General features: G+C 46.2%; 1 protein-coding gene across 8 annotated transcripts in view; it reads right to left on the bottom strand.

Moving 5' to 3' along the window:
* PKNOX2 (PBX/knotted 1 homeobox 2) overlaps positions 1–22,101 on the bottom strand; it is a 104,198-nt gene that overhangs the window by 29,945 nt on the left and 52,152 nt on the right. For 6 of the 8 annotated variants that reach the window (XM_068418184.1, XM_068418191.1, XM_068418185.1 and 3 more), the window contains 2 exons: positions 11,400–11,551; positions 11,078–11,163 (listed from right to left, as the gene is read on the bottom strand). The gene's annotated coding sequence lies outside the window, so the exon portion shown is untranslated. Of the gene's footprint in view, positions 1–11,077; positions 11,164–11,399; positions 11,552–14,153; positions 14,172–20,210; positions 20,272–22,101 lie in introns of those variants that run through there. The other 2 variants (XM_068418189.1, XM_068418190.1) reach the window with 2 other exon arrangements.

The following is a 22,101-nucleotide window of genomic DNA, read 5'->3' as shown; positions in this document are numbered from 1 at the left end:
TCAGTTGACTCCTACATTGAGCTGACCAACCCAGTTGACTCCTATGTTGCATTGACCAATCCAGTTGACTCTATGTTGAGTTGACTGACCCCATGGCAATTGAATGCACAGAAGTGAGGAAAGAGGGTTCAAACCCCTGCTTGATTTGAACCGGGGAGCAAACCCTCATTTGGACATTCTCAAAGACAGCGTGAGACAGGCCACCCTCAGCCTTTCTTGAAGCTGCTCTACTTTCTGTAAATGTATAATTATTTGGGGGGAAAACAGACTCTTTTTTGGTATCTTCAGGTCCCAAGGTGATGGAGAAAGAACAGGAGCACTGGGAAGGGACAAATTTCTAAAGAAGCTCTTGTCTGGACACCTTGGTGAAGGGTAGACCTGGTGGCAGAGTGCAACCAAAAATCAGTTATTTGCCCCAAAATGCCTTCTGTCCTATTATTTCACTGCAGCTGACCGTTTGCTTCAGAAGGAAAGCCAATGGTCTTGCTTGAATTCAAAAAAAACCCCTGTCCTGAGTCCTCTCTGAGGCTCTGAGCTCTGTATTGAGCCAACTCACAAAGCCATGTGGCAAAATCTCCCCAGAGCCTCTAAAAGCGCATTTCTCCCTGCAATGACTCATTTTTCTATGAGATGACACCTCTTGAAGGGTTCGCCCTGTTGTGATACCCATTGTTGTGTCGGGTTCCCCACTGGCTTCTCATCTGGAGAAGAGCTGTGACACCATCCCAAGAAGAAATGCAAAAAGTTTTGTAAAGTCCTCCGATATTGTGAGAGGATCCACCAAAAAATAGCATCAGCATCACTTTTGCCATGAAATGGTGATGTGCACTAAGAAACGCTCTTCCACAAGGCAGACAGATCACAGAATCACAGAATCAATCAGGTTGGAAGAGCCCTCTGGGATCATCGAGTCCAACCATTGCCCTGACACCACCATGGCAACTAGACCATGGCACTAAGTGCCATGTCCAGGCTTTTCTTAAACACCTCCAGAGATGGTGACTCCACCACCTCCCTGGGCAGCCCCTTCCAATGGCTAATGACCCTTGCTGAGAAGAAATGCTTCCTAATGTCCAACCTGATCCTCCCCTGGTGAAGCTTGAGGCTGTGTCCTCTTGTCCTATCGCTAGTTGCCTGGGAGACGAGGCCAACTCCCACTCCACTACAACCTCCCTTCAGGTAGCTGTAGACTGCACTAAGGTCACCTCTGAGCCTCCTCTTCTCCAGGCTAAACACCCCCAGCTCCCTCAGCCGTTCCTCGTAGGACAGACCCTCCAGACCCTTCACCAGCTTGGTCACCCAATGGGGATACCAATGAGCGCAGTAAAAACCGAGGCGCATTTGGGGTCTTTGGATCAGTCTCCACAGTTTTTTGGGGAATATTCACAATAGTCTGGTCTTCTCCATGAGGTCCACAGTTGTTTGAGGGAAGATTTGCAATAGTCTGGTCTTCTCTGTGAGGTCCACAGTCGTTTGGGGGAAGATTCACAATATTCTGGTCTTCTCCATGAGGTTTCAGGCTTTACAGGAACCACCAAGCACCAAGTGCACAAATACACTGTGCCCACGTGGAAAGTCGAGTGTTGTCTGCATCGGATGAGTGTCAACCACTCATTATTTTGCATAAATAAATTAAAAAAAAAAAAGCAATGCATAATTACTTTTCTTACACTTTGCATTAGTATGGATGCCTCATGAGTTGAATATTAAGAGAGCACACCCAAAATCTTATGCATTGGGAAGGCAGACTAGGGTCCTTGCATGACACAGACCTCTTGCAGCGAGAAAGATATTGCATTTATGGGATTAAAAAAATTCTTTTCATCTTTTTTCCCAATTGCAAAATAGCAGGAGGCAAAATTATCTGCTCCCGAGCGAACTCGCAGCTTAAAATCTTCAGTTTCCAATGTCAAAACTCATTTCGCAGCTGCGGGCACGCGAGCATCTGTGTCCTCGAGGGGTAACACCAAGGGGAAACCTCCTCACCAGAAACAGCTGTAGCTGGAGAAAAGCAGAATTTAGCACTGTGACGGTCTAGACACCTCGGTGGGAAGCTAAAAAAAAAATCAAACATTGCTATTTTGGGAAAAAACTCTGCTTGGCATCTATTGTTCACGCCAGGAGCGAGCCTACCTCTAGCGCACGGCAATTTATTGGGGGGGGGGTGAGCTTTTCGGCTGAATATATTCCCAGAAGGTGGCAGTCCGGAGCCCAATTGAATTGCCAAATATCATGTAACCTGCTAAAATCAAGCAATTTGTTAAAGCTTTATGGGCGTTGATTCGTTTGGAGAATAGGACTTATAGACAAATGTTAAAAAAAAAAAGAGATAAAAATGAGAGACAGCTGTTGCCCAGAGTGGTATATTTATCTTGGGGGAAACAAATGCACTTGGGTGCCGTAAATATCTGGGGAAGTGCCTGGTGCCCGCGGGAAAAGCTGGATGGGTGTTTCACGCAGGAGCCCCCAGCCATGAATCTCGGGATAACGGTTCAAAGCTGTCAGACCCACGGATTTATAGGCAGCCAAACGCAGGGAAGGGTCGAAAGCTGCTATTTTATTCATTAATCCTTTCTTATTTTTTATATTTTTTTATTTCATGCATTAATCCTCTCCTTTTTCCACCTCTTAAATCAATTTAGCCGCGTGAGCTCCTTGACCATAGGCATCCAGAAAGGAGCAGAGAGCATTGCCAAACCCCTACCAGCCCCTCACAGATCAGCTCAAGGCAATGATCAATTCTTGGGTGAAGAGTGAATTTGGAGGGGCTGGGGGTCGAGGAGGGCAGGAATTGCAGCTAAGTCCCGAGGCGTTTGCACGGAGGAAAGAAATGGTGAGCAATAAAACCCGTACAGGCTCTTTCATTTCCGGAAGCAGCAGTACTTTAGGTTTTGGCAGTGACTTGAGATCAAAGTATCCTAAATTTCCTTATGAAATAAAATTATTTCAGCTATCACTGAAATATTGCCATTAAGTTGGAAATGTATTTCCCGAAGAACTTGCGTCGACCTAAAAGAGTCTCAGATTTATAGGCTGCTTTTTTGCCAGCAATATATTACCTCCTCTTTCAAATAAAAATAATTAAAGACTAAGTTGAGAAGTTGATTTCTTTTTTCAGCGTGGTCATTGATGCCTTAAAACATTTCAAAAATTTGCAGACAGCCGTCCACCAACCCCCCCCAGGTGAATATGACCTCCTTGATTAATAAAACAGCCGTAAAACCATATTAGAAGTAGAGCTGAATGCAAAAAAAAAAACCCAACACATTGTTGGATTCCACGTTATCATTGTCAGTGGAGGATGTTAACATTTGCTTTGCAAGGTGCAACTCTTGTTTCCAAATCAATGGGAAAATAGGGATCGTTTTTTCTAGCTCATTCAGCAGCAAAACATGCAACCGATAACACAGAATCACAGAATCAATCAGGTTGGAAGAGCCCTCTGGGATCATCGAGTCCAACCATTGCCCTGACACCACCATGGCAACTAGACCATGGCACTAAGTGCCATGTCCAGGCTTTTCTTAAACCTCTCCAGAGATGGTGACTCCACCACCTCCCTGGGCAGCCCCTTCCAATGGCTAATGACCCTTTCTGAGAAGAAACTCTTCCTAATGTCCAACCTGAACCTCCCCTGCTGAAGCTTGAGGCTGTGTCCTCTTGTCCTATCGCTAGTTGCCTGGGAGAAGAGGCTGACTCCCGCTCCACTACAACCTCCCTGATTCAATGTGAGAAATGGGAAAATCAGCTTTTCAGGCATTTCCTCTTCTCTACCCAAAGTTTCAAAATTATTAGAGATAATTGTGGACGTTTTTCCAACCCCGGGAAGGTATTTTTCTGTATTAGGGGAAGATTGCCTTTTTTAAACGTTTGTTTTTTTTTTTTTAATTTTAAACATATATTTTTTAAGATTTGCAATGACGCCATGTTAGTCATGCTCCCTCCACAGAGGGGCTGCAAGTTTTTTATGCCACTGTCTTCACAGAGGGCTTGTGCGTGCTGACGTTTATGATATACGCATTCATTATATGCATATATATAAGTTAAAATGAAGAAATATAGCTGAGGGGGAAGGGAGAGGCACCTCCAGAGGACGATACATCTCACTCTGAACCACAAGCAAGGACAGGTTCACCCTTCGCGAGTGATGCCAACTCTTCAGTGAATCAAGAGCGACGCTCTCGCTCTTGAACATCTCATTTCTATCTGCCAACCTTCACCTTTTTTGCTTGTTTTTACCAAAATACCCTGAAAGATGAACACCAGGTTTGCACAAGCTATTAAAGGAATCCCCTTATGCCACCCTGGGATCATTAAAAATAAACTGAATGCTACTAAATGGTCAAAAATGGGGAAGAATCCCATTTTTCAAGACATCATCCATTCTTGGTCATTCCTCATTTTAGAGGTTGCTTCCAAGCAGGTTCGCGTGATACCTCATCTGAGGATATCAGGAGCGATCGTGCTTGAAATGCCACTGGGCCACCAAATATTTTTATTTTTTTCGGGAATATTTGGTAGCCACATTTCCTCTATCTGAATCCAGGAGGGTTTTTGCACTGGGAGCAGCCCTTGCTCTCAGACAAGATGCTGGTTCCCTAAATGCTGACCTTTGTACCCTTCCTGGCACCCAGTTACCAAGTTATTTCGCAATAGAAAAGGACGAATCAAGTCACAGAATCACAGAATCACAGAATGTTCGGGATTGGAAGGGACCTCGAAAGATCATCTAGTCCAATCCCCCTGCCGGGGCAGGATTGCCTAGACCATATCACACAGGAACGCGTCCAGGTGGGTTTTGAATGTCTCCAGAGAAGGAGACTCCACAACCTCTCTGGGCAGCCTGTTCCAGTGTTCGGTCACCCTCACCGTAAAGAAGTTTTTCCTCATATTTATGTGGAACCTCCTGTGTTCCAACTTGCACCCATTGCCCCTTGTCCTGTCAAGGGATGTCACTGAGAAGAGCCTGGCTCCATCCTCATGACACTTGCCCTTTACATATTTATAAACATTAATGAGGTCACCCCTCAGTCTCCTCTTCTCTAAGCTAAAGAGACCCAGCTCCCTCAGCCTCTCCTCAGAAGGGAGATGTTCCACCCTCTTAATCATCTTCGTGGCTCTGCGCTGGACTCTCTCTAGCAGTTCCCTGTCCTTCTTGAACCGAGGGGCCCAGAACTGGACACAATACTCCAGATGCGGCCTCACCAGGGCAGAGTAGAGGGGGAGGAGAACCTCTCTCGACCTGCTAACCACAACCCTTCTAATACACCCCGGGATGCCATTGGCCTTCTTGGCCACAAGGGCACACTGCTGGCTCATGGTCATCCTGCTGTCCACTAGGACCCCCAGGTCCCTTTCCCCTACGCTGCTCTCCAACAGCTCTGCCCCCAACTTGTACTCATACATGGGGTTGTTCTTCCCCAGATGCAGGACTCTACACTTGCCCTTGTTATATTTCATTAAATTTCTCCCCGCCCAACTCTCCAGCCTGTCCAGGTCCCTCTGAATGGCTGCGCAACCTTCCGGTGTGTCAGCCACTCCTCCCAGTTTTGTGTCATCAGCGAACTTGCTGACAGTGCACTCTATTCCCTCATCCAAGTCATTAATGAATATATTGAATAGTACTGGTCCCAGTACTGACCCTTGAGGGACTCCGCTAGACACAGGCCTCCAACTGGACTCTGTCCCATTGACCACCACTCTCTGGCTTCTTTCCTTCAGCCAGTTCACAATCCACCTCACTACCCGATCATCCAGACCACACTTCCTCAGTTTAGCTGCGAGGATGCTGTGGGAGACCGTGTCAAACGCTTTACTGAAATCGAGATAGACCACATCCACAGCTTTACCATCATCTATCCACCGGGTTACATCCTCATAAAAGGCTATCAAGTTGGTTGAGCATGACTTCCCCTTGGTGAAGCCATGTTGACTGCCCCTTCTGCTACAACCACGGGCTAAAGTAGATGGAGATCTGGTATTTCTGCAGGATAAACCCTGGACTAGAGCAAACCTCTTCTCTGTTTTTCTCCTAAAAAAGCTCTTGGTCGATGCATAAGCACTGGGGTAAAAGGTAGAGGAAATGCCATGTTGGACAATGCCAAAAAAGCACCAGTTTGGACATTTCCCTTTAGTGTGGGGGAAAACAGCATGTATTTATTTAATATTTGCATTTATTTAATTAATAATTGCATTTATTTAATTAATATTTGCAAATCCTCCTCCCAGCTCCAGCTCCTTAGAAAAGGGGGGAGCTGCTACAGTGAATTTCTGACAAGAACAACAATTACCGCTCAATATTTCTCTCCTCTCCGAAGATACCCATCCCTAAAAGGCTCCAGGGACATCTCTGCAACATAAACACGAGAATAAAACCTGCAAGAGCCAGTCAGAGCTTTAGTAGACAAGGTTAATGTACCTTGAACAGCAGCATTAAACAACTTTGTTCTTTGATTTTTAAGTGGAGAGCTGAGATACCTAAATACATTTTAAAGCATTATTTTTATAGACGGAGATCATTAAAGCACCTTCCAAAACAAACCGGCACAGGGAAACATCAAAGAAGCTTCTTCAAAGTAACCTGGAAATACTTGTGTTTTGTGCAATCGAGCCCCCGGCCCAACGAAAGTTCCCAAAAGAGTAAATTGTGAATTTTTTCGGAGGGCAAATCAAAAAGCTTTGAAGTGAAACGTAGCTGAGGATCCCCAAAAATGCACAAACATCCTCTTGCCGGACACGAATTGTCCGGGAGAAGTTTCTGATTGCCTTGAGAGCGCTTGCAAAAAATAGGGAGCGAATTAATTTTCCAACAGTTCTTCACTGCGAGCAATTAACTGTGAATAATTTATGATCAAAATCTTGCCCGACGTTTTCAAACCTTGCCTTGCGCTCTTCGTTTTTCATCATAACATGCTAATCTCATGAGTGAGGAATCATTGCACATCCACATTTCCATCACACCACTCAGAATCACAGAACCACAGAATCAATCAGGCTGGAAGAGCCCTCTGGGATCATCGAGTCCAACCGTTGCCCTGACACCACCACGTCAACAAGACCATGGCCAGTCCTACAATGGGGAAGGTCTCATGCTCAAGGTCCCAGCCACATGCAGAAGACCTTCTTGGAGGACAAAGATAATGGTGACTAAATGCGATGAGTTTTGGAGAGATGAGCTGTTAGAAGAGGCTTAAGTATGGGCCTGAGATGAATGAGGTGCTGGGAAAATGGGAGATTTGTGGTTTTTACACGTCTTCCGTCCCACCAGCAAAGGCGACGTCAGAGCTGTTGCTTCAAGGATGGGCAGCTGAGAAGGAACACGCTCAAAAACACTCTTGCTCAGCAAAAAATCAACCATTAGCCACATTTTTCCATCCCAAACTGACAACTGTAGTCCTTCACCAATGCCTCAGCCAGTGCAAGTATCGCAAAGTGCACTTTAGGACAAGAGGACATAGCCTCAAGCTTCACCAGGGGAGGGTCAGGTTGGACATTAGGAAGCATTTCTTCTCAGCAAGGGTCATTAGACATTGGAAGGGGCTGCCCAGGGAGGTGGTGGAGTCACCATCTCTGGAGGGGTTTAAGAAAAGACTGGACAAGGCACTTAGTGCCATGGTCTAGTTGCCATGGTGGTGTCAGGGCAATGGTTGGACTCGATGATCCCAGAGGGCTCTTCCAACCTGATTGATTCTGTGATTCTGATTCTGTGAAATCAGACCAATGCCAGTGCAAAACCCACCCGCAACCTCAATGTAGACACGTGCCAACGATTCCAGCAAAGATCCCACCACAAACTACGCAATGACCTTTTGCAACCATCGCTGCAGCCCATGAGCAACATTGCGATTTTTAACAACGCCTTTTTGGGCTGTTTATTTTGCAAATCAAAGCCCGCGGGCTTCATGCAAATCTCCCAACACCCGCATGAGTAATTGCGCCACGAATAGAAACCTGCTTTTTTGGTGGGCTTGCAGTAATTGGGCTAAAACCAGCAGACCTAACCCAACCGCAAAAAATGGGTGAGATGTGCAAAGATTTCCCCACTCATGGGAAGCCCCGAAAACAGAGCAATGCTGCAGCACACCTAATAAAACCCTCTCCGCCCTTAAATCTGTCTCGTTTCTTGCTATATCCTGCTAACACGCTTGCTAATTTTCCCTTTGGGAGAGGAAAAGACATCCCTTTGGAGCCGGCTGTTTTCCTCTTTCCCATATGGCAGATAAATCAGAGCTCCCGACTCGATCAGTTTCTGCTTCGCATCCTTCTCTTGCAGCTCCCCGCTCCTCCCGGTCTTACCTCCCCCCTGAATTTCCTTTTAAAATGCAAAATTCCCAATGAGAAATGACTCTACAAACCAGAAGATGGCAATAAGGTTTTTCTTGAGGTACGCCAGGCTTCCCGGTATCAGCAAAGAGTTGTCCCCATCCAAGCCCTGAACCAAGACACCAAAGATTGCGATGTGAGCCGCTAGATTAATTGCCCACATTTAAATATCTTTCATTTGCCCGTTTGAATGCAATTTTCTTGCCATATTTCCAGCCTCAATGACAAAAGAGAGGTTTGAGATGTGACGCGGTGATTTATACAAGCTCCAGCTAGCTAGGGAGTTACAAAGAGGTTTGAACTCCTTTAATTACGCTTAATTAATCAGACCTGGGGGTGCTGATTGACAGCCGGCTAAACATGAGCCAGCAGTGTGCCCAGGTGGCCAAGAAGGCCAATGGCTTCCTGGCCTCTATCAGGAATAGTGTAGCCAGCCGGTCTGGGGAAGGGATTGTCCCTCTGTACTCGGCACTGGTGAGCCCACACCTTGAATCCTGTGTCCAGTTGTGGGCCCCGCACTTCAAGAAAGATGTTGAGGTGTTGGAGCGAGTCCAGAGGAGGGCGACCAAGCTGGGGAAGGGTCTGGAGGGTATGTCCTACGAGGAACGGCTGAGGGAGCTGGGGTTGTTTAGCCTGGAGAAGAGGAGGCTCAGAGGTGACCTTATTGCAGTCTACAGCCACCTGAAGGGAGGTTGTAGTGGAGTGAGAGTTGGCCTCGTCTCCCAGGCAACTAGCGATAGGACAAGAGGACACAGCCTCAAGCTTCACCAGGGGAGGATCAGGTTGGACATTAGGAAGCATTTCTTCTCAGAAAGGGTCATTAGCCATTGGAAGGGGCTGCCCAGGGAGGTGGTGGAGTCACCATCTCTGGAGGGGTTTAAGAAAAGCCTGGACATGGCACTTAGTGCCATGGTCTAGTTGCCATGGTGGTGTCAGGGCAATGGTTGGACTCGATGATCCCAGAGGGCTCTTCCAACCTGATTGATTCTGTGATTCTGTAATATTTAATACACTGTCATCTCCATTTACTCTAACTGGTAGAGCCTAAAATATGTTTAGCCTCATCTGAACTCCACACAGAAATTGGGGACAAAACACAACTGGGAGGTGTTTATGGTGTGAGACAGTTGTGCCAAATTGTTTTTGCAACTGTTTTTGCACAGTGACAAGAGGTATGACTTGGCCTTGGAGGTGCACCTCTGTGGACATACAGGCTTCAGGAGGAGGAAAGTTGAAATGGTTTTGTGCCTGGAAAATGAAGAGACCCACGTACAAGGTGGAAAAGGCCAAGGTGAACCAAGTTATAACTCAGAAGTTGTCTTCAGGATAGGTAATTTCTATCATGATCCACTTAGAGCAATGCCAGCCTTCTGTTCCAGAAGGTAATTAGGTAGACACCCGTCATCATGTCTTTCTGTGCCTTTGGAGGGAAGTGTCTGGACCTTGTTGGCACAATTTGCTGAATAGGTTGGGTTTCGTCTTCTTGTTGGAAGATGCTTCCCAGGCCAGGCTCTGCTTCCATCCTCCACAGACACGTGCTCGTGTCCTCCATGGGCTCAGTTTCCTCCAAAGGGGACAACCCAACATGCCTCAAGTACCTTGCAGGGCAACGAGCCCTTCCACGCAAGTGCCGGGCAGCTCACATCAAAACACTGACTGGAATGAGGGCATCAAGGCAGGGAGGATCTCCCCAGAAAGAGGTCCCTGTGGTCACCTCAAGCTCCCACAAACCCACCAGAGAAGTGATTTCAAGCTGAGCCCAGCCTGCACCTTTACTAGCAACAGGGCAAAACCAGCCTAATGAGAAATTCAGCTGCTTCATCACATCCTTAATCCTGGTGGGTTTTCTTTGGTTGAGGGAAGGTCACCGGCAAGAATCAGGGCTGAAAGGGCAGCCTGGGGGAAATAATCCTACTGTTATTGGCTGCTCTTTATTAAAAGGGACTTTCAGAGGAGGCAAGAGTCAAAGAAAAGACTCAAGGAAAAGATGCTCTGCTGTGCCATAGACCAAATGAAGCTTTTGGGTTTTCCCTTGAGATGCCCCCACCCTAAACATCACCGTTCCAGGCAGAACTCAGGCACTTTTTCAGGATATTTGCACAAATTGAAGGTGGCACCTCTATTTTCAGTGACCAAAGATTTCTCTTTGCTCCTTTAGGAGGAAAGTTGCAGCCAATGGGGTTTTATTTTCCTTGTCACCTGCCGGGTGTCTACGGTTTTGGCACAGATCAAGCACATTTGTCACTCTGTCAAGCCCTAATTTTAGCGAGCAGGGTTGACTAAAGGGCTGCGAGACCCTTGGTTTCATGTACATCTTATTTTAAGCTCTGCGTTTCAGTTATTTTTAGCTGGTGAACATTTCTCCACATCCTACCGATGGGCCAAAATTTTGCAGTGATAACAGCCTATATTTCAGGGTATTTTTACAAAATTATATCTGTTTTCCTCCAAGGTGACCATGGCTTATAGGGTTCATAACAACGTGTTTTCAATACTTGAGCTTTAAAGCAAAATTCCCTGCACAGCCTGTAAAAAACAAAGGAAAACACAGCAAAACCCCTGTAATTCCCCCCTAAATGCTCACTGCATTAAGGGAAGGGGTGATATAATTTGGGTGTACCCAAAAAGAGCAGAAATTGCCCCAAATAATGCCCCACCAAGGTCACAACTCACCACATCACACTCGATTAATAAATATAATTGTCCATTTTAATATATATAATTGCCCAATTAATATAAAGCGAAGCAGCCTTACCGTTTGGGGGGTGCTCAGGGAGCCACTGCCCTGCAAGCGTCCTCCTGCTGCCCCAAAAACAAGATTTTCTGAGCAGGGATCACAACCTGAGAAAGCAAAGGATGAAATATTTGAATATCAGAAGAAAATGATGATTTTTTTTTTTTGCAGGATAGTGGGGAAAATAGGAGGAATCAAGGAAAACTTAGGTAGGAACATCCTCTTGGGGGTGAAAGCAGGGCTGATGGTTGAGCTAGATTAGCCCCCCCCAGGGTTTTGCCCAGGAAGGTTTGAACATCTCCAAGGAAGGACAAAAAATAAATCAGATTTATAACGGTCGAACCGAGATGTGTCCAGAAAACGAAGGCGTGTTCGTTGCCGGTCTATCCGCAAAGTATGAAGGGTGACACGGTCCTGTCCTGTCTTTTTCGGCTCCTGGGAGGTGGTAAAGCCCCGGCACAAGATCTCACTGAGGGTTAGAGGTACAATCCGGGTCTGAAAAGGAGAAAAAGAGGAAAAAAGCAGTGAAATGGCATTGCCGTTGGCCGTGGCTCCGTTTCACACCAACTGTCACAAAAACAGGAATAAAAGAGAGAAAATTTCCCATATCTCTGAATATACATCACCTCTAGCGAGCCCCTCAGATCTCCAATACATGTCTGATAAATGTCCCTCAATATACATCACCTCCAGATATTACCTCTATGCTAGGTGACAAACATCACCTGAGATCTCTGATATATGTCTGATATATCTACCTTGATATATATCACCTGGTAGACAGCTCCTCAGATCTCCAATATACATCTGATATCTGTCCCTTGATACACATAATCTCTGTTGAGCTCCTCCGATCTTCAGTATACATCTGATACATCCACCTTGATATAAATCACCTCTAGACAGCTCCTCACCAATATACATCTGACATATACATCTCTGATATATGTCACCTGACTGGAGCTCCTCAAATCTCCTATATATCTGATACATCTAGCGTGATATATGTCACCTCTAGAGAGCTCCTCAGATCTTTGATATATATCTGATATATGGCCCTTGATGCACATCACCTCTAGAGAGCTCCTCAGATCTTCAATATACATCCAATATATCCACCTTGATATATACAACCTGGTACAGAGCTCCTCAGATTGCTGATATATGTCTAGTGTGTATATATATATATACCTTGATCTGCTGAGCTGCTCATATTCAAATGTACATCTGATATATGCATCTCTAGATACACACCACCTCCAGAGAGCTCCTCAGATCCCCAATATACATCTGATGTATCTACCATGATCCACACCACCTCCAGAGAGCTCCTCAGATCCCCAATATACATCTGATATATCTACCATGATCCACACCACCTCCAGAGAGCTCCTCAGATCCCCAATATACATCTGATGTATCTACCATGATCCACACCACCTCCAGAGAGCTCCTCAGATCCCCAATATACATCTGATGATACCATGATCCACACCACCTCCAGAGAGCTCCTCAGATCCCCAATATACATCTGATGTATCTACCATTATCCACACCACCTCCAGAGAGCTCCTCAGATCCCCCATATACATCTGATGATACCATGATCCACACCACCTCCAGAGAGCTCCTCAGATCCCCAATATACATCTGATGTATCTACCATGATCCACACCACCTCCAGAGAGCTCCTCAGATCCCCAATATACATCTGATATATCTACCATGATCCACACCACCTCCAGAGAGCTCCTCAGATCCCCAATATACATCTGATATATCTACCATGATCCACACCACCTCCAGAGAGCTCCTCAGATCCCCAATATACATCTGATGTATCTACCATGATCCACACCACCTCCAGAGAGCTCCTCAGATCTCCAAGGCACACCTGAGGAATGCATCTCTGCTAGACGTTACCTACAGAGAGTTATGCCTCGTGGGGTGAGGCCGTCTAGGACATCCGTGAGAACAGTTTCCCCTGGTTTTAATTCCACCTCAAACCCCTTGCAATAACAACGCTCGCATTTTTGCGCCCTCACAACCTCTATCCATCATGGCAGCCAGGAATATGGGTCCGAAAGAGAGAGGTATATGGAGAAGCTTGCATAGGAAGTGCCATTTCTGGAAACCTGGACGTCACCAAGGCCATTGCCCAAGGAGAGATATGGCAGCAACTGGGTGATTTCAGGGAAAAACGGGGCAGAAACCCACAGATATGGAAAACTTGGTGAAAGGGGTGAAAGGTCAAGAAACTTCTTGACTTCTCAGACAAGTGTAGGTCCTGCCGAGAGGTTGAGAGACCTAATCTGGGTTATGCTAAACGCTCAGAAGGCACTTGAGTCCACAACTCTTCCACCGCAGCAGCACCTGAAATATCCTTACGGATATTTACGATTAGGACCTACGGGCTCATGCACTGGAAAAGCATACACAGGCTGACACCAAATACGCATCAAGAACCGGGGACTTGATTTGCATTGGATTCGTCCTGACAACGTGATGAAAAAGCTTATGTCTTGCAGCAATCCTTCATCCCTGTTAAGACTTTTTCCCATCTCGTGGGAAAGACTTTTGCATCTGGGCTCACCATGTGAACAAAACATGACAAATGGAGGAAAAGGAGCAGATAAATCAGGCTCTGCCAGTACTAAAAAAGCTCTGGTAGACTGATCTTCATCCTTGGAGGTGATCAGGGCTGAGGGCTTGGATACTGTATGCGTGTAGGACAAAAATACAGGCTTGTGCAGCTTCTGCACAGAAGATCCCATTTTCGCCCCTATCACAAAGAGCACCACGAGCCAATCTCACTGGGGACATCTCCTTGAACACCCTTGCAGAGGGAGATTAAGTCTTTTTGAGCCAACACACACTTCTAGTGACTTCAAAAGGCATCCTTTGAAGTTTAGCGGAGGCCTTTGAAGTCCTCCCGACTCAAAAGGGAATGGAGGAGATGCCTCCTTCAAGATGCTCCACCGCGGGCAACGCAAGCCAGCAAGATACATGGTGTCCCGGGCACTCATGGTTGAGCCATCAATCCCCCCAAATTCCCTAATCAATCCCCAAAAATGCCTTAAATCCTGATTTACTTGACCTGAATAACATCCAACGGCGGAGATGGGAACCCAGCATCCCGGGCCCTCAGCCTTTATCCACGCTGCAAAAAGCCAAAGGCATCCTTGTTAATACAGACTTAATTAAGTGCAAGGGAATGCTAATAAAGCTGGCATTTAGCAAAAGAAAATCCATGATTTTTGCAAAAAGTCTAGGATTTTAAAGCAAGAAGGCTTTTCCCAGCGTGTCACCTTGTTTCCAACATAAGCAGATCATGATGCTTCCAACTTCATCACATCAATGCTGTTTAATTGTGACTATCATTTTTTAATACCTTTAATGCCAACTCCTCTGACTTAAGTGGAAACCACAAATGGTGAAATCCCTAATAACGCCACTGGTTTTTGCTGAATTATTTTTATATGCCACGCTACGCCCAGAAGCAAACTGTACTGGCCCCAAACTCTACATCCATGGGGACAACTGAAGAAACCCTGTACGCGTGAAAAATAGTCTAAAGGCAGAAATCAAAGCTCCAAATTCAGTTTAACTCTTTAAGGAGCTCCAAGGTGGCGATCATGACTCTCCAAGCGCTTTGGCAACACCCGCTGCCATCTGCAATGAGGATTATTGCAAGAAAAACCTTTGATTCATTGGGGTTTTTTGCCCCCACGGTGCGATTTCTGTAGCATCTCCAGCCTCTGAGTAAGGGCTGGGGCTTGATATTGGGGATGCTCGAAGGTGCAAAGAACAATTCTTCTAAGAATGAAAGTCTCACAAGTTAAACCTGTTGATGCACTAACCCCATCCTTGCTCAGAGAGAGTGAAAAGATTTAAGACATGTCCATATCACAGAATCAATCAGGTTGGAAGAGCCCTCTGGGATCATCGAGTCCAACCATTGCCCTGACACTACCATGTCAACTAGACCATGGCACTAAGTGCCATGTCCAGTCTTTTCTTAAACCCCTCCAGAGATGGGGACTCCACCACCTCCCTGGGCAGCCCCTGCCAATGGCTAATGACCCTTGCTGAGAAGAAATGCTTCCTAATGTCCAACCTGAACCTCCCCTGGCGAAGCTTGAGGCTGTGTCCTCTTGTCCTATCCTAGTTGCCTGGGAGAAGAGGCCGACTCCCACTCCACTACAACCTCCCTTCAGGTAGTTGTAGACTGCAATAAGGTCACCTCTGAGCCTCCTCTTCTCCAGGCTAAACAACCCCAGCTCCCTCAGCCGCTCCTCATAGGTCAGACCCTCCAGACCCTTCCCCAGCTTGGTCGCCCTCCTCTGGACTCGCTCCAACACACAATACACACAATATTTCTGCAAAAGCAAAGCCATTTTGCTGCAAAACGCAGTCCGGGAGAGAGAAGTCCATCGGTGGAGCTCTGCTACAGGCGATTTGCATTATTGAAAGCGGGCACATATGGAAATATCGGACATTCCCCCTCCCGGCCGCCCACATGTGCGCACATCTGGGCCCGGGGAACAAAAGCAGCCTCGCTACGCCACGCCGATAAATAATGGAAAGTCAAAGTGCCCCGTAGAAGCGGCACCATACTGCTCGGCCTCGGGCAAGATGGAGGAAAATTCGGTACCCGTGAAGTCTGGAACAGTGGGATTAATAACACATCAATTTTAATGCAGGGTGGGTTGTGAGGGTTTTTTTTTCTCTTTTCCTTTTTTTTTTTCCTCTGCTTCACAAACAGCAAAGTGAATGTTTGAGCATCTCGGCAGGGGGTTAATGAGGACTCTGATTAGTTATTCAGATTTGCTGATACTGCCTCCCATCCATCCTCAGATGGGGGAAGAAGTGGAAAAGGTTTGCAGAAAAAGCTCTTAAAGACAACCTGCTTGGCTTTCGCAGCTCAGGCGGACGCAGTTTTTGGGGGGTCCCCGAAACTGAAATCCTGGTGCTGGCTTTGGGATGGAAAAGCACGTTTTTCCCATCATTTCAGGGGGATGCAAAAATCTGCTACATGCTGGGCCACGCTGATGCTTATAAAGGCTCAAGGGAAAATAGTTGGATTTGTGGTTTTTCTTCATGTGAAACAGAAATTCTTGGGTGCTTTTAATAAAATTTATGTGCAATTATGGTCAGAGGTACATGACCAAAAATGATGGATGCGTGGATGCATGGACGAACGGAGGCATGGATGCATGGATGAACAGATACACAGATGTATGGATGCAAAGATGCATGGATGCAAGGATGGAAGGAAGGATGGACCATCCCATAAGCCACCCCTGGTCTGCAAAAAATGCAACATCTTCCACTGTTGCAGTATTTTACACAGCATCCCATAAAGTCTAATAGAGAGCTTTATGTCCTTGCGTAAAAGCAAGGAGCTCACCTCTTTGCTCCATGGCCCAGAAATATTTTAAGCAGGTTGAGCTCACCCACTGCTGGGGTATTTTGGGGTTTATTTGCAGATTTAGGCTTTTGTTCTTCACCTTCATCAAAAAAAAAGGCGACCAGAGCGGCATTTCGTGGCACTGCAAAGGGGGCTTGTCAAAAAAACCCTAGATATTATTTTAGGATTCACTTTAGGATTCATTATTTCTTCATCAAGGAGAAATATTTTAAGGATGGACGGAGTGGTGACAGCAATCTCTCAACAGTGAATTCATCCCAGCAATGAATGTCAGGGCTTTATTTCTAGTTGGGTCTAGAGATCCAGTTGGCTCTTGCTTTGAGCATCACTCAACTTAGCGTTTAACGGGCGTTTTGGGGGGATAAACTCACAGGTATTTGTGTTATTCCCCACAATGCCTGTCGGAATCTCAAAAGAAAGCCAAACTGGAGTTATCCATCTGATTTTGCAAACACTGGGGTTCTCCATCCCAAACAGGCTCTTTTCCCTGGGACCACCTCCATATGCTTCGTCTCCATTTTAAATGGCGCGTTAATTGTTCTGAATTAACAGCTCCAGCTGGAGAAGCAAACAAGCAATTTACAACCTTAAGATAACGCCCAACTTATCTCAAGTGATTTAAGTTGGTTGGGTTTTTTTTTTTGGAGGGGAAATCTCGCCTTTCTGGTTGCGAATGCACCGCTCAGAACTTGGCTAAAATCACATCACCGAGACAATTAATGCACCAATTAACAGGAGTGGATATTAGCATATAGCCACAGGAGGAGGTGGGATGGTAGGAAAAAAAGAAGAAATAAGAAATCTCCACATTTGGCTTTACTTGAAGAGACAGGAGAAATACAAACCATCCTCTTCACTGCTGGGCAACCCAATGATTGCAGTAGGGCTCATGAATATTTTCTCCCCAACATACTTTTTTTTGGGTATTACATTTACATTTTGTTTCAAAATATTCATGCTCTCAAAAAAAAAACCTTTCAAGCTTTATCCCTTTGCCCTCTTTCATCTCTTTTTGCCTTTTCTTTTTTCATTTGCTGCTAGATAGAGAGGGTGAGAAAGACCACAACGATTATTTGCTTACAAGTCTGGATCTTCAACACAGATAGACTTTTTTTAAATTGGCATTTTCACCACTTTAAATCCTTTCTAATAGCACTTCAGGTGTGGGATTTAAGAAGCAAAGTCCATCCGTATCTCCCCACCCTGTCATGCCTGGTTTCAAGAGGAACAAACGGTGCTGGCAGTGAAAAGGACTCTACAGAAATGTTATTTCTCCTATGGGAATGCACAACTGCTTTGGAAATGCAAGAACAGCTGTCTATGATTACAACCAAGTATCTGCTGTCAGCTCAAGTGGAAATTCCTCTTGCTACCCCAGCCAAGACTGAATTGGGAGTCAACATCGATCAACCTCCAATGGCTTTCCAAGAGTATGAAGGTTGGGTCCCATCAGATGACCAATGTTGTGGATGGAGTCGTGGTCCCCTAACAATGTCTTCTGCTGACGTCGGGACAGTTCATCTCCATTTTACAGAGAAAAGGGGTTTAATTGTGCCCTGAAGACCCAAAGAAGAGACACTGAAATGCAATGATGCATCCTTCTCCAATGATGGGAGGCACCTCCAAAATACAGACCCAACATCCAAGGCCATGGGCAACGCTGCTGGGACTTGAGCAGCCTTGGATGCCTGGATCACCGGAGACGAGCCTCACTACCTGACGATCTCCTGGCTCACGTATAAAGTAACAGGAGAAGCAATAAATCACTTTGGCACCTTCCCTGGGCATGGCAGCCCTCACTAAAAGACCAAAATTCAAGGGAGGCAGCCTGACACCACACTATTCCCAGCGCACCCTGTTATGCCGATTAATCCTTCTTGATGGCGAATTACAATTAGGGCTCTGTCTTAAGGAGATATCAGCAATCAGATATCTTATCAAATGCCACCTCAATTATTCAAATAATCCCTGGCTCTTAGATTTGGGTGCTGTTTAGGGAAAGCGGTCCGATTAATGTGCTGACACTTCCCCATCACGTCCGACATCCTCAACTTCATGTCTGATTACGGAATTTGCATTCAATTTAATTTTTTTCCATCTGGAGTAAATGAATAATCTGAGTACCTACCCCAGCCTTAATTACATTTGTTAAATTAAAAACCCGGGATGTGAGAAATTTAAATGCGTGTAGCTCCATGGCCAGACAAACCTGCACGTTCAACCTGCCATCTCCTGCTCCAATTTCTCTTCCTTCCCCACAGCCGTGCATCAAAAGAAATTACAACTAGAAAACAAAAATTCTTTCTAAACGATGAAACAATCAATGATCTTTTGACATTTCCAGCGCTGTTTGCAGGGGAACGAGATAAAATGTAATAAATTCATATACTTCTGTGTGTTTCTTGGCTCCAACAGCTCAAATTTCCATCTCTTTATGCAGGAGTCCTGGGGAGCAGAAATCCTTGATAATGCCAAACAATTCAACACTTTATTTTCTCTTTACTCTGCACCACGCAAAACACAGGCTTCAAGCTGCCAGCTGCTGGGAGTGAAACCAGATGCCACATCCCTTTTCCATATGGAAACTGAAATCGCCCCGTCTGGGGGCACGCGCGTTCCCCTCGGTCGCAGCCCTCCGTGACCCCGGGGTTGCTACCGGCACGAGGCAAAACCCCTCCTCAACAGCAAAAAATATGATTGCAATGTAATTTTTTACACTTGACCTGGTTCAGGCTAGATCCTGGTACCATAAGCCCTGGAGAACGGCAGGGAAGATTTGCCCCGAGACATGAAATTTCCTAATTTTGAAGAAAAAAGGGGTGGAAATAAAATCACCAAACGATGTTTTTTTAAACAGCTTTGCAGAAGCTTGCTAAATTCCCCTTCTTTTGTAGAAGATCACAGAATCACAGAATCAATCACGTTGGAAGAGACCTCTGGGATCATCGAGTCCAACCAAGACGACACTTAAAAGGCTGGAATTAATAGGTGGATTCAAGGTGGTGGTGAGAAAAATGTCCAAATAATTAAAGAATAATTAAACATAAATGGAAGATAAAGCATTTCCAGCTCTGGCCATTTTAGGAGCAATATTCCATATATCACTTGATGGAAAACGTCAAATAAATATATTTAGGTGTTGATCTAGACATCAGCAACAACGAAAATGTTCAAGAAAGTCTGTTCTTAGCGCTTCCAAAGACTGAATTAAATAACTTCTGTGTGAGTGAGTGCAATGGTAATAATTCCTGCAGACTGAGGCTTGCAAGACAAGTAATAAAACACGGCTAAAAATATTCCGGAAAGCCACACTCGGGTAAAGCGAGACAGGTGAGAGCAGAGCCGAAAATAGCTTTTCCCTTTGCTCCCAGCGTGCTCGCAGCTCGGTCAACATTTCTGCACTCCAGGGAAGCTGGATTTGACTCCCCACCCCCCAAAAAATCCTCTTTCAGGGGTGGAACAGAACCTCCCCCCAAGGCACAGCAGCAGGATTTGGTCATCAGAGAAATCCCCTCCAAGCAGGCGGCTCGGATGCTGTCTGATGGACGTTGCAGTTCCTCATCCTTTCTGGCTTTCTTCTGCTTTGTTTTGAGTTAACAGTTATGGTGCCAGAGGAGAAAACATCATGTTTTAGCAATGAGGTCCCCAGTGAGGCTGTTTAAAAATTAATTAGTGCCATGCAACATATTAGCGATGAATAGTAATTTTAGCTTTTGTACCTACTTCATTGCCTCCTACACCGTCGTTATTCCAGTTTTTCTATGTCCTCCCAACCAACTAGGACCTAATACAGAGCATACCAAAGAAATTGTTGTTCATGTCTCCTGGAAATACCCCATTCAACAGCAAACACACACCCCAAGATGTTTTCTGTGGAGCTTTTAAATAAATTAAGGTCATGTTTGCTGAGCTGTCTGGAAGGAAGGAACCTGCTCTGCTCATCATCCCAAAACTGTAGTTGTCCAAGGGTATGAGACTGGCTAGACCCACCATGGCTCCTACATAAGGTGAGTGTTGTGGTATGGAGGAGGTCTGGGTTTCATCCAGGATGGAGGTCCTCCCCCCTCAGACGGAGATCCTCCATGGGTGGAGATCTCCCAACCCTGAGGATGGAGAATGTTCAAGGATGGAGATCCCCCATCCCCAAGGATGGAGATCTACCAACCCCAAGGATGAAGATTCCCCCCTAAATGAAAGGAAGAAGATCCCCATGACCCAAAGATGGAAACCCCCCCCAACTCTGAAGGTGAAGACGCCCAAGCCTCGAGGATGGAGCTCCACAAAACACAAGGATGGAGATCCTCCCAGACTCAAGGATAGGAATCCCCCTAATCACAAGGACGATGATCGCCCAACTGTGCAGGTGAAGATCTCCAAAACCCAAGGATGGAGATGCCCAAACTTCGAGGATGGAGATCCTCCTAACCCCAAATATGGGGATCCCCCCAATCCTGAGGATGGAGATTCCCTAAACTCCAAGGATGAAGATCCTCCAACCCAAGAATCAAGACCTTCCAAGGAGAGAGAGACCCCCACCAGCCACGAGGATGAAGATCCCCCCAAAACCCAAGGCCGGAGACCCCACCTTCCCCAGTCCCAAGGAGGACGATCACCTCCTGGGACCTCACTGGCTGCATCCCTCACCCCACACTGCACTGGGCAGGAGCTGGGGGCATCACCCTGGTCCGGTGATGGCCACCCCCCCAAACTACAACCCTAAATGAGCCACCATCCCGTTTGTTTGGGCAGTGAGCGAGGCAGCGGGGACCGAGGAGCCTCGCCGCGTTGGCCGCCTTCAGGTGGACGGCAAAGGCAAAGGGAATTTGCAGGGACATCTGGAATATATTCATTTTACGGCATGTTTCATATCACAGACAGGTACTTTGAAGCAGTTAAGTAGTAGCAGGGCAGCACGTCCCCATGGGTGGGCTGCGGTTTGCGCTTTCAGCCCCAGCCGCCCCGGCATGACAAAGGGGCCGGGGAGACGAAGCTGACGTTTTCCAAACACAGCTTTGTGCCTCTGGGGGCAAATCTCACAAGAAATGAAAACCCACAAGGCCAAAAAAAAAGAAAAAGAAAGAAGAAAGCAACCTCCACGTCTAAGTGATGTTGATCCCCACATCAGGCTATTAACGGTCCCATCACAAACTGTAAATGAGTCCGATAAATTAAATGGCTCAGCAGCTGTGAGGAAAGGCCCTTCTGAAGATTTGTTTGGCGGAAAAGAAATTAGTTGGGAATTTAAAATCTTTTCCTGCAGCTTGACGCAGACGCCCTGCCAAAGCCCACATGTGGCTGCTCGCACAGGCCCGAAAGGAAAAGTCCTCTGTGAGCTTCCCAAAGCTCCCAAATCACAGAATCACAGAATCAATCAGGTTGGAAGAGCCCTCTGGCATCATCGAGTTCAACCATTGCCCTGACACCACCATGGCAACTAGACCAGGGCACTAAGTGCCATGTCCAGTCTTTTCTTAAACCCCTCCAGAGATGGTGACTCCACCACCTCCCTGGGCAGCCCCTTCCAGTGGCTAATGACCCTTTCTGAGAAGAAATGCTTCCTAATGTCCAACCTGAACCTCCCCTGGCGAAGCTGGAGGCTGTGTCCTCTTGTCCT

Source organism: Nyctibius grandis, chromosome 25 (assembly GCF_013368605.1).
Source record: "Nyctibius grandis isolate bNycGra1 chromosome 25, bNycGra1.pri, whole genome shotgun sequence".
In the NCBI taxonomy this organism is placed as follows: Eukaryota; Metazoa; Chordata; class Aves; order Nyctibiiformes; family Nyctibiidae; genus Nyctibius; species Nyctibius grandis.
Note: the sequence above shows the minus strand (reverse complement) of the source record. Positions and strands in the feature narration are given on the sequence as shown.